The 10,901-nt window shown below is 37.4% G+C and overlaps 1 pseudogene; it reads left to right on the forward strand.

Moving 5' to 3' along the window:
* LOC116748294 overlaps positions 1 to 10,901 on the forward strand; it is a 48,272-nt pseudogene that overhangs the window by 20,246 nt on the left and 17,125 nt on the right.

The following is a 10,901-nucleotide window of genomic DNA, read 5'->3' on the forward strand; positions in this document are numbered from 1 at the left end:
GGCTTCAGTAATTGTGGCACACAGGCTCTAGAGTGCAGGCTCAGTAGTTGTGACGTACTGGCTTATTTGCTCCACGGCATGTGGGATATTCCCGGAACAGGGATTGAACCCTTGATCCCTGCATTGGCAGGCAGATTTTTAAGCACTGAACAACCAGTGAAGTCCCTATTCCTGTATTCTTAATCTTTTGTGTAGATCCATATTCCAATCTGGTGTTATTTTCCTTCTGCTTGAAAATACTTCTTTTAACATTTCTTAAAGTGAAAGTCTACCAGTAATGAAATCTATCAGCTTTTGTATGTCTGAGATAGTCTTTATTTTGCTTTTGTTTTGACAGATTTGGGTATAGAATTCTAGCTTTATAGAATTCAGTTCACTACTTTAAAGATGTTATTTCACTGTGTTCCCATTTACATTGTTTCCAACAAAAATTCTGCTGTCATTGTTTTCTTTCTTCCTCTGTATGTAGTGCATAGTTTTTTCCTCTGGCTGCCTTTAAAGTTTTCTATTTATTGCTGGTTTTGAGCAATTTGATTATTTTTTCTGCCTTGGTGTAGTTTTGTCCATGTTTCTTATGTTTAAAGTTCACTGATCTTCTTGACTTTGAGGCTTTATAGTGTTTACCAATTTGGAAAAATTTTGGCTATTATTTCTTCAAATTTTTGCATTTCTCCTCTCCTTCATGGACTCTAAGTACACATGTATTAGGCCACTTGAAGTTGTTCCACAGCTCACTGATGCTTTATTCAGTTTTGTTGTTGTTTAGTTTTGTTACTCTTTTTGTTTCATTTTGGACAGTTTCTTTTACTATGCCTTAATGTTCAGTGACCCTTTCTTCTGCAGTGTCTAATCAGCCATCAACCTCGTTCAATATATTTTTAATTTAGACGTTGTTTTTAATCGCTAGAAGCTCAATTTTGGTATCTTTTACCTTTTCCATGCCTGTACTTAACATTTTCAGTTTTTAGTCTACGTTTTTTAACATATGAAATACGGTTATAATAACTTTACTTCGTGTATGATAACTTTTTAAATGTTCTTTTCTGCCGATTGTAACATCTGTATAGATTATGGGTTAGCTTTGATTGATTGCCTTTTCTCCTCGCTATGGGGCATATTTTCCTACTTCTTTGCAGGCTTGGCAATATTTCATATGATCCCAGATGTTGTGAGTTTTACTTTCTTGTGTGCTATACATATTTATATTCTTGTAAAATGCTTGGGCTTTGTTTTGGGTGGAATTAAGTTACTCAAAACAATTTTATTCTTTTAGGTCTAGCTTTTAAGATTCGTTGGGTAGGAGTCCAAGTAGCCTTTAGTGTGGAGCTCATTATTTGCAACTATTGAGACAAGTCCTTTCTGAGTATCATGAGGTTTTCCAGTCTGACTTGTAAGAACAGGTACTATTCCTACAACCCTGTGTGATATCCAGTTATTCTTATTATTAATCCTTTCATGTGGTTCTTTTCCTGGCCTCAAGTAATTCCTCACACAAATGTACTGACAAATACTTTGTTGAACTCTCAAGAGATCCCTCTGCATATCTCCAGAGTTCTTTGTCTGTGCACTTCTTTTGTCTCTGATACTCTGCTTTTTGAACTCTAGTTACCTTGGTTTTCCCAGACTCTCAGTTCCATTTCCTCAGTCAGGGTGTCCACCCGTCTCTGCTTGGACTTCTCTTCCCTGTACCGTGACCTGGAAACTCTCTCAGAGAAGTAAATTAGGGCAATTATAGGGATAACTTCATTTATTTCCCATCTCCTGGGGATTACTGAACTTTATTGCCTGAGGTCCAGTTTCTTGAAAACTGTTTTATCATATGTTCTGTCTTATTTTTTCATTGCTTCAGGTGCAAGGTTAAATTGGTCCTTGTTACTTCTTCTTGGCAAGAATCCAATAACATTCTTTAAGTGTGTTTTGCTTTGATACAGGATCCAATTAAGATTAGGCATTTCATATCTTGTCTTTGTTTCCTTTAATCTACAATATTTCCCTTCTATTTTTGTTTTTGGTCTTTTATGACATTGGCATTCTTGAAGAGTCTAAGCCAGTTGTCTTGTAAATTGCCCCACAATCTGGATTTGTCTGTTTCCTCATTAGATTCAAAGTAAACTTTTTGGGGAAAAATACTATATAGGTGATGTAGTCTTCATACTTCATCACTTCAGGTGGCCCAGTGCTAAGTTAGATCACTTGATTAAGGTGGTATCTTCCATATCTCTCCATTGTAAAGTTATTTTTCCCCTTGGTAATTGAAAAATAATATGTGGGGTGATACTTTGGGATCACGGAAGATTCTACTTTCAAACAACTCTTCACCCAGCTGTGCATCAATCATAATCCTTGTCTGAATCGATTATTACATTGTTAGATGCAAAATGACACTTTCAAATTCTATCATTCCTTTTGCATTTATTAGCTGACATTATTTTATAAAGAAGAGCTCCCCCCACTTTCATTTTGAGTATGATTATGAACTCATGTGCTTTTTTTAAATTAACTATGTTATAACTTATTATAATGATAATGTTATTCATTGGAATGTTCCTTTTGTCCAGATTTGGCCAAAGCGACCTCTGTTATTGTTTAACCACGATGCATTTTTATTACTAGAATAATTTCTAATGTATTACTACTCACAGATAGGAACTGAGAAAGGGATTCCAAAAGGAACGGTCTTATTCAGACTCTTCTTAGAAGCCTGCCTTCTTCCTGTGTACTCTCAACCCAAAGTGAGGCTTTCAGGTTGGAAGGAAATACTTTGGATTTAAACTACAGATCAGTGTCACCCATTCTAATCCCTATTCCCTCTTTTCTAGGCATACTATATGTACTAACATCTTACTCCTTCTGTTGGGCACCTCTCTCCTCCTCTATATTTATTTACAACAGTCAAGAGCAGCAATTGGCCAACCGGCCCCTGTCCAGTTCTGCAGTCCATATGCCCCAAGAACTCCTTTTTGCACTGGTCTGTGGTGGCCTTGGCTGACCTCTTCTACCTACCCAAGTAACTCTTTTACCACGAATTTAATTACCTGTGTTTCCATTTATAGGATCTTACCTAGCCGTATGGCCTGCTGCCTCTACTAATTTAAAAATATTATTGAGGTTGTCTGAAAGACAGTCAAGCTGAGTTGTGATAGTGGATGCCTGACAGACGTCACATGTTGTGGTGAGTCTCCATTGCGGGATAATAAATTTTTAATTTAATATTTTAATTTTTATTTTTAATCAATGATGATAAATTTTAAAATTCATGATGTAATTGCATTATTTTAATTCATACATTCAGAGTTCCAGCTCCCTAAGTTTCTAAGAACTACCCGCTTGCTAAAAATCAGATTATTGTTTACATTATTAAGCTAATAATAGCTGAGTTACATTGTTAGCTTAGTAATGTAACTGACCGCATACATAAAGGAACAAGAGAAACGAATGGATGGGGGAAGGGTGTTGTAGTTTCTTAGGACAGGGCTGAAAGTAAGCTCATCACACGAGATGAATTGTGCCAAAGCACAGCAGGAGAGGGCTGCCGCTCGCTCAGGCAAAACAGCGCCGTCTGTCTTGCTGTGGTAACTTTTATTAAAGCATTATCTAGATTTACACTTTAAGACTTGTTTTCTTAACATTTCAGAAGTGCCAAAGCAGCAACCTATGTTTTTATTAATTATACAAGCAATAATTGGCTTTCGTGAGCACCTGCCATGCTTCGTCCTTGAGCGCAAGAACAGCACAAAATTCCCACCATTATTTTGATTATACTGAAGTAGCACAAGGACATTTCCTTGCGTTCCCACCACTCTGATTATACTGAGGACATCTCATGGATCAGTGCCCAAAGCACTCAATGCTTCTTTTGCAGGCACCCAGTTTGCTGGAGGCACACTCGAAGCATTCAGAACTGTTCACAACTCTGGCTTATTTGCATGCCCCCGGGTTGCCGGGGGGAGGTGGGGGGGCGGCTCAAAGCAATCAGGACTGTTTGCAGTTCTGGCTTATTCGCCAGACCTCAGTTTGCTGCAGGTGGGGGGGGGGGGCTTATGGGTCACGTCTCCTTTCCATGTCCTCAGTTATCCCACTACATTTCCCCCTTTTTCTTTTATAATTTTTGTAGCATCAAGGAGAACACGGCAGCATTACTCTCGGTACTAAACTACATGGAATTATTTTGCAGCTTGTGCAGCATCAAGGAAAACACAGCAGCTTGTTGCGATGTTGCATGGCGGGTAGCTTTCACTCGTCGTCGAACTACAATTAAACACATGATTATTATTATAATGAGCATTAACAATCCTCCAGTAGAAGCTGTCATGGCTATAATACCCATGACAGCTGCAATCAACATTCCTACAAATCTTTTACTTCTTTTTAATGCATCAACTAAATATTGCAAAACAGCCATAGGAAGAGATTTTTGCCATTCCCTTCCAAGACTGACAGGAAGCCAAAGACCTGTCCGAGCTCCTAAGATATACAAACTTTCAGTATATATGTTAAAAGATATACTAGAGTTAATACAGGTATACAGAGAGCAATTTTTACACATTATAATACCTTGAGTCTCATTCCATACAGCTGGTCCCTTTAACAGTATATAAGGTAATTTCATACAACTACGAGTATACCGAGTAACATCTTTATGAAAAATCAAACTATGATTTTCAGATTTATTAACCATATGTCCTACCCAGGCATTAATCTTTCTCAGAGCTGCCATAAGCTTCCACGAGTCCTTTTGGATAGGATATCCATTTAAATGAGGACCAGGAGGAGAAAACCCTCCAGCATGTCATACTATGGTATCATTAATAGTATCGCTATAAATAGTGTTATCTTCTTTATGCCAGTATAAATCCTTCAAACCCTTTTTTCCTCAGGCGGAGCCAAAAGGGCTCCAATCAATGACGCTGCTTCCCCAAGAAGTATTAACAAGAACCTGAGCCATTTCTCCTCGGCATTGAGTCCAGTGGACCCAATCCGATAATCGATCCACAAGAGGCACCTGGCATGGAGGCAAATAGGTGCAGAAACATTTTCATTAAGAGTGGAATTAAAACTTTTAAAACTATAAGCACTCGAAAGATATAATCCATGATATCTGCTTTTATTTTTGACAACACTTAACCATGCCTGATAATTCATTTTAAGGCAATGATCTCCTTTTCCCATATAAGTAGGAGGTCCGTTAACACCCACAGTGTAATTTTCTATTATCCTTCCTTCTTCTTTTGGCTTCAAAGGGCCTCTATCATCAAAAGGACCAGGCAACCATCCAGACTCATTTACATATACAAGAATTGGGGCATCCCACCAGGTAACCCCCATATTAAGAGGAGGGTTAGGAATATAAGTCCAATAAGTATGGTTAGTACAATTTATCTCATTGGCTGATATGCTTATTACCTGTGCAGACAACATTGCCAACATAGCCACAAAAAGATTGGTGCTAGTGAGGGGTTTACTCTGTGAAATGACAAGATTTTCAGCAGTGCCTGCAAACTTTTTCATTTGCCCCCAAGTCAGTTGAGACACCCTCTTTGTTTGATCCAATGGCACACGGAGTGTTTTGCTCAAATCCATCTCTGCAAATCCCTTTGTCATTCCCGTCACATCAAGGCTACGCTTAGTTGCCATCCCGAGGCTTTATCTTAGCAGGCACCCAATAGGATTTAGCTCCTGCAGAAACAAAAGCATATCCTCGACCCCAATGAAGAACCTCGCCAGGTTCCCAAGTGTTAGTATTTTCATTTAATATAAAAACAGGCTGTCTAAGTTCTTGTGTACTTGTTTTTGTCCAATGTCTGTCAGCTGCACTAAGATCATCTTCTCTATGATTTAAAAAATTAAGAGTAAATAAAGCAAGACTTTGTACCTCATCTCCCCCTTTTTGTTTTATAAGCATTTTTTTCAAAGTGTAGTTTTGTCGTTCAATAACCGTTTGTCCCGTACTGTTTCCTGGGATACCTGTAACATGTTGTATATTATGTGTGGCAAAAATGTCTGACATTTTTGAGAATGATATGCAGAAGCATTATCAGTTTTTATGCTGTCGGGAATTCCCATAACAGCAAAAGCTTCTAATAAATGAGTTATTACAGCATCAGCTTTCAGAAGATAATGGAGTTGCCCATGAGAAATGAGAGTAGGTATCTACAGAATGATGAATATATTTTAACTTTCCAAAACCACAATATTGAGTTACATCCATTTGTCAGATAGTATTAGCAGATAAGCCTTTAGGGTTAACTCCAGTATTCAAATAAGGTTGATTAATAGCAGCACATTGCAGGCATGTACGGAGAATAGTTTTTGTTTGTTTCCATGTAAGATTAAGTTTATTTTTTAATTCTCTGGCATTAGTATGATATCTATGATGTTCTGTAGCTAATTGTATAGTACTCACTAACGTATCAATAAAATCATATCCATCTGCCAATGGACCGGGTAAATGAGTATGAGCACGAATATGAGTAATATAAAGTGGTGTAGTACGTAGTCTAATTATATGTTTTATTTGTAAAAATAAAGAATGTAGTTCTGATCCATTATCTGGGATAAAAGCGGTTTTAATATTTTTAACTAAATTTCATATATTGAGAATCTGTAATTATATTAAGAGCAATTGGATAATCTTGTAACAATAGTATTATAGCAAATAGTTCTGTTTTTTGAATTGAAACATATGGAGATTGTAACACCTTATGATCATGACTGTTAGCATATCCTGTTTTTCCCGTTTTATTGGCATCAGTAAAAAAAGTTGGTCCTATAACAGGATCTAATTGAACTATTTTTTTCAAAATCCAATTAGTCTTTTTCAAAAACTGTAAACGTTTATCAGAAGGATAATGATTATGTATTTTACCTATATAATGAGCACAGGCAATTTGTCAGTTATCCTCTAGTTGAAAGAGTTTGTATTTTTTTGTTTGAAAAAGGGACTATAAGTTTATGTGGGTCCTGACCACATAGTTGCCTTAATCGTAACCTACCTTTAATAATAATATCAGCTATTTTTTGTACATAAGATTGCAATTTCTTTTGAGCTTTATGAGCTAAAAATATCCATTTTATGAGATTATCTTGTTGTTGTAGTAAACCAGTAGGAGAATGAGGAGTATGAAATGCAATAAGTCGTAAATGATCCAGAGACTCAGTCCGATCCAATTGTGCATCATGTATATGTTTTTCTGTCCATTTAAGTTCTTGTTCAGCCTGGGGAGAGAGTTTACGGTAACTATTTAATGTTGGATCGCCCTCTAAGGTGTGAAATAAATTTTGTAACTTATACGTAGGAATTCCTACTAGGAATTCCTAGGATGTAACCAATTAATATCTCCTAATAATTTTTGAAAATTATTTAATGTTACAAGAGAATCTTGTCTAATTTGTACTTTTTGAGGAATAATCTGAGTATTGGTTACAATTTGTCCAAGATATTGTCAGGGAGCACATTTTTGAATTTTTTCAGGAGCTATCTGTAAACCCCATTCTTTAAATTTTAACTCTCCTTGTTGTAACATCTGCTGTAATGTTTGTTGATGAGGATGAGCAAATAAAATGTCATCCATATAATGAAGAATACGTGCCTCAGGATACATGTGACGTAATTCCTCCAGAGGCTGATTAACAAAAAATTGGCATATAGTTGGACTATTTAACATCCCCTGAGGGAGAACTTTCCATTGAAATCTTTGAGCTGGATGTTCTTGATTTAAGGCTGGTACAGTAAATGCAGATCTTTCACAATCTTGAGATTGTAATGGTATAGTAAAAAAACAGTCTTTTAAATCTATAATTTTAAGTTCCCAATTGCGAGGGAGCATTGCAGCAGATGGAATTCTAGATTGCAATGCCCTCATAGGTTGAATAATCTCATTAATTTTTTGTAAATCCATCAACATTCTCCATTTGCCTGATTTTTTCTTAATTATAAAAACAGGTGAATTCCAAGGGCTAGTGGATATTTTAATATGTCCTGCTATTAATTCTTTTTGTATTAATTGGTGTAATGTTTGTAATTTTTCTTGAGTTAAGGACCACTGCTCTGTCTGTATAGGGTTATCTTTCAACCATTTTAATGGTAATGGAAATTTTTGAGCAGTGGCCCCTACACTAAATTTGGATATCCAAGCCCAGTATAATCTTTTCCCATTTTAGTTACATATTGGGGTTCAGTAGCATTTAATTGCGAATAATCATATTCCTTATTTGATATCATTTGCATTGTTTCAGGGGAAATTGTTGGTATGGAGACAGAGGTTCCCCATTGTTGTAGTATATCTCTTCTCCATAAATTAATTCCAATATTGGCCACATATGGTTGCAACACAGCTTTTTGTCCTTCCGGGCCTTTACATCCCAACAATTCCTTACTGCACCAAATCATATGCAATGTTCCTATTCCTGTAAAAGTAACTTCCACCTTTTCTAAAGGCCAATATGAAGGCCATTCAGACTGTTTTATTATAGACACATCAGCTCCCATATCAACAAGGCCCGTAAATTTTACATTATTGTTAAAAGTAATCGTTAATTGAGGACGTTGGTCATTGAGAAAGGATTGCCAAAAACATTTTTTCCCGTGCTGCCGAATCCCCCTGTATGTTTTATGGGGGCGGCTGCTTGTTTTACATATGGTAACAATAACAATTGAGCAATTCTTTGTCCCTTATTAAATTCTATAGATTTTGAAACAGAAATCATAATAGAAATTTCTCCATTATAATCCTCATCAATAACTCCAGTATGAACTGTTACACCCTGCAGAGTCAAACTACTTCGTCCTAATAATAGTCCCACAGTTCCTGCAGGTATAGGGCCATAAATTCCTGTAGCTAATTTGTGTACCCCTCCTGCTGGCGTAAGGATACAATCTCGAGGAGCAATTAGGTCAACGGCAGCATTGCCGCTGGTAGCGTGCATGAGATCAGTAACTAAGAGCCGAGGTTGAGACTGTCCTGTAATGTCTGATAAAAGCTGGCATTGCTTACTGGATACTGTTGAGAGTTTACTGTCACTTTTCCCGTATTTTTGTTGTGGCCCCGGGTTGGGCCTAGCTTCCCGTTTCCCGAGACATTATCTCGTGGAGGCAAAAGATTTCCTAACTTATCCCTTTTTGAACGGCATTTATTAGCCCAGTGTCGTCCTTTACCACATTGGCGACACATACCAGGTAGCTGCTCATTCTTAACCTGTTTTGATATCTGGCCTTGCCCTTTTCGACAATCTCGTATCACATGTCCATACTTTCCACAATTGTAACATTTAATACGATTATCTTTCAACCCTTCATTTATGGCAGCTGCAAGTAAATTGGCCTGATAAGTAGGAGATCCAATATCATGGCAAGCTTTTATATACTCCTCAACTGGAGCGTTTACAGCCCGTAAAGGCCGCAATGCCTTCTGGCATATAGAATTTGTATTCTCAAAAGCCAAAGATTGTAATAATAAATCTTGCATGTCTATTTGTGCTACAGCTCTTTGAATGGCTGCACGCAGTCTAGACAAGAAATCAGTGTAAGCCTCACCAGGCCCTTGCATTAACTTAGTAAAAGATTGTGCTGTTTTTCGAGGGGGTTCCACTCGTAACCATGCTCGTAAACAACACATACGTATTTGAATGATTCGTAAATCATCAAATTGAGTTTGAGCTTGTAGATTACTAAATGCATCTGCTCCTATTAATTCATCTAAAAGTGGCCCTGGAGGATTGTGGACCGCATTAGTCCTTGCCATGGTTTCAGTTTCCTCTCTCCACCAAGTTTTAAACTGCATATATTGTCCAGGTTCAAGAACAGTTTTGGCAATCGCTTCCCAATCATGAGGAATTAACATATTTTCAGTAGCATACCCAGAGAAAAGTTCTTGAACATAATTAGAATGCATCCCATACGCATTAATGGCTTCATTTAACATTTAAAAAATTTTTATATCATGATGGTTATAATCAACATTTACATATCCATTCGGAAATTGATCATTAGCAGGCATAGCTTGTCTAACAATAGGGACAGCAAAAAATGATTTAGAATATTGCTTTTCTTGTTTATTCATCTCTTCTTCCAACAATATTCTATTAGATTCAGGTTTTAGAGGAAAGTGAAACTGACGAGAGGCTCCAACAGGATAAGCTGCTAATTCTAAAGGAGGAGCCCAAGGAACAGTAGGACATGGCTCCTGATATGAAGGAGTAGTAGTATTGCTTTTATTTTCTCCCAGTTTAGTCATCAGATTTTTTAACTTTGAAAGTATGTCAGAAATCTCATTCTGTTGAGAAAGTGGCATTTCATTTTGTTTGCTAACCTGCTCCCGATCTTTATTACTATCATAAAAAGCCCCTTCATCACTGGAATCCGAAAAATTCTCTCATCTCAGACACAAGGGGAGGAGGGGGCGGAGGAAGGTCCTCTATAGGAGACTCACGAAACAAAGTACGAAAAGCGGCAGAATGATGGGGAGCAGAATTCGGACGCTGAGGACGTGCCCCATTGTCACTTTTCGTTTCAGCTTGTAATGGTTTCAGGGCAAGGGAAATTAATTTACAAAGAGACCAAACACGGACAGATATAGGGTCTCCATGCTGATGAGCTCTTCTTAAGGCTCGCATAACCTGTTTCCAAACTTTTAACTTTAACTGGTTATGACCAGTAGGTTGAAACCAGTAACAATGTTTACGTACCAGTGCAAACAATTCATCAAAAGATTCCTGTTTCACTTTTACTCCTGAACTCCATAATAACTGTTTCAGGAGTTTACTATATTGGAATTCTACTGAATGGGAATTCCCCATTACAGTTACTCTACTGTTGCCGAAGGTTTCGCTTACTCTGAGCGGACCAATTTCCCCTTCGGTCCCGCGATCACGCGATTACTTACTTACTTTCAGGTCCCTGTTCG

This window comes from Phocoena sinus, unplaced genomic scaffold (assembly GCF_008692025.1).
Source record: "Phocoena sinus isolate mPhoSin1 unplaced genomic scaffold, mPhoSin1.pri scaffold_33_arrow_ctg1, whole genome shotgun sequence".
Taxonomy (NCBI): domain Eukaryota; kingdom Metazoa; phylum Chordata; class Mammalia; order Artiodactyla; family Phocoenidae; genus Phocoena; species Phocoena sinus.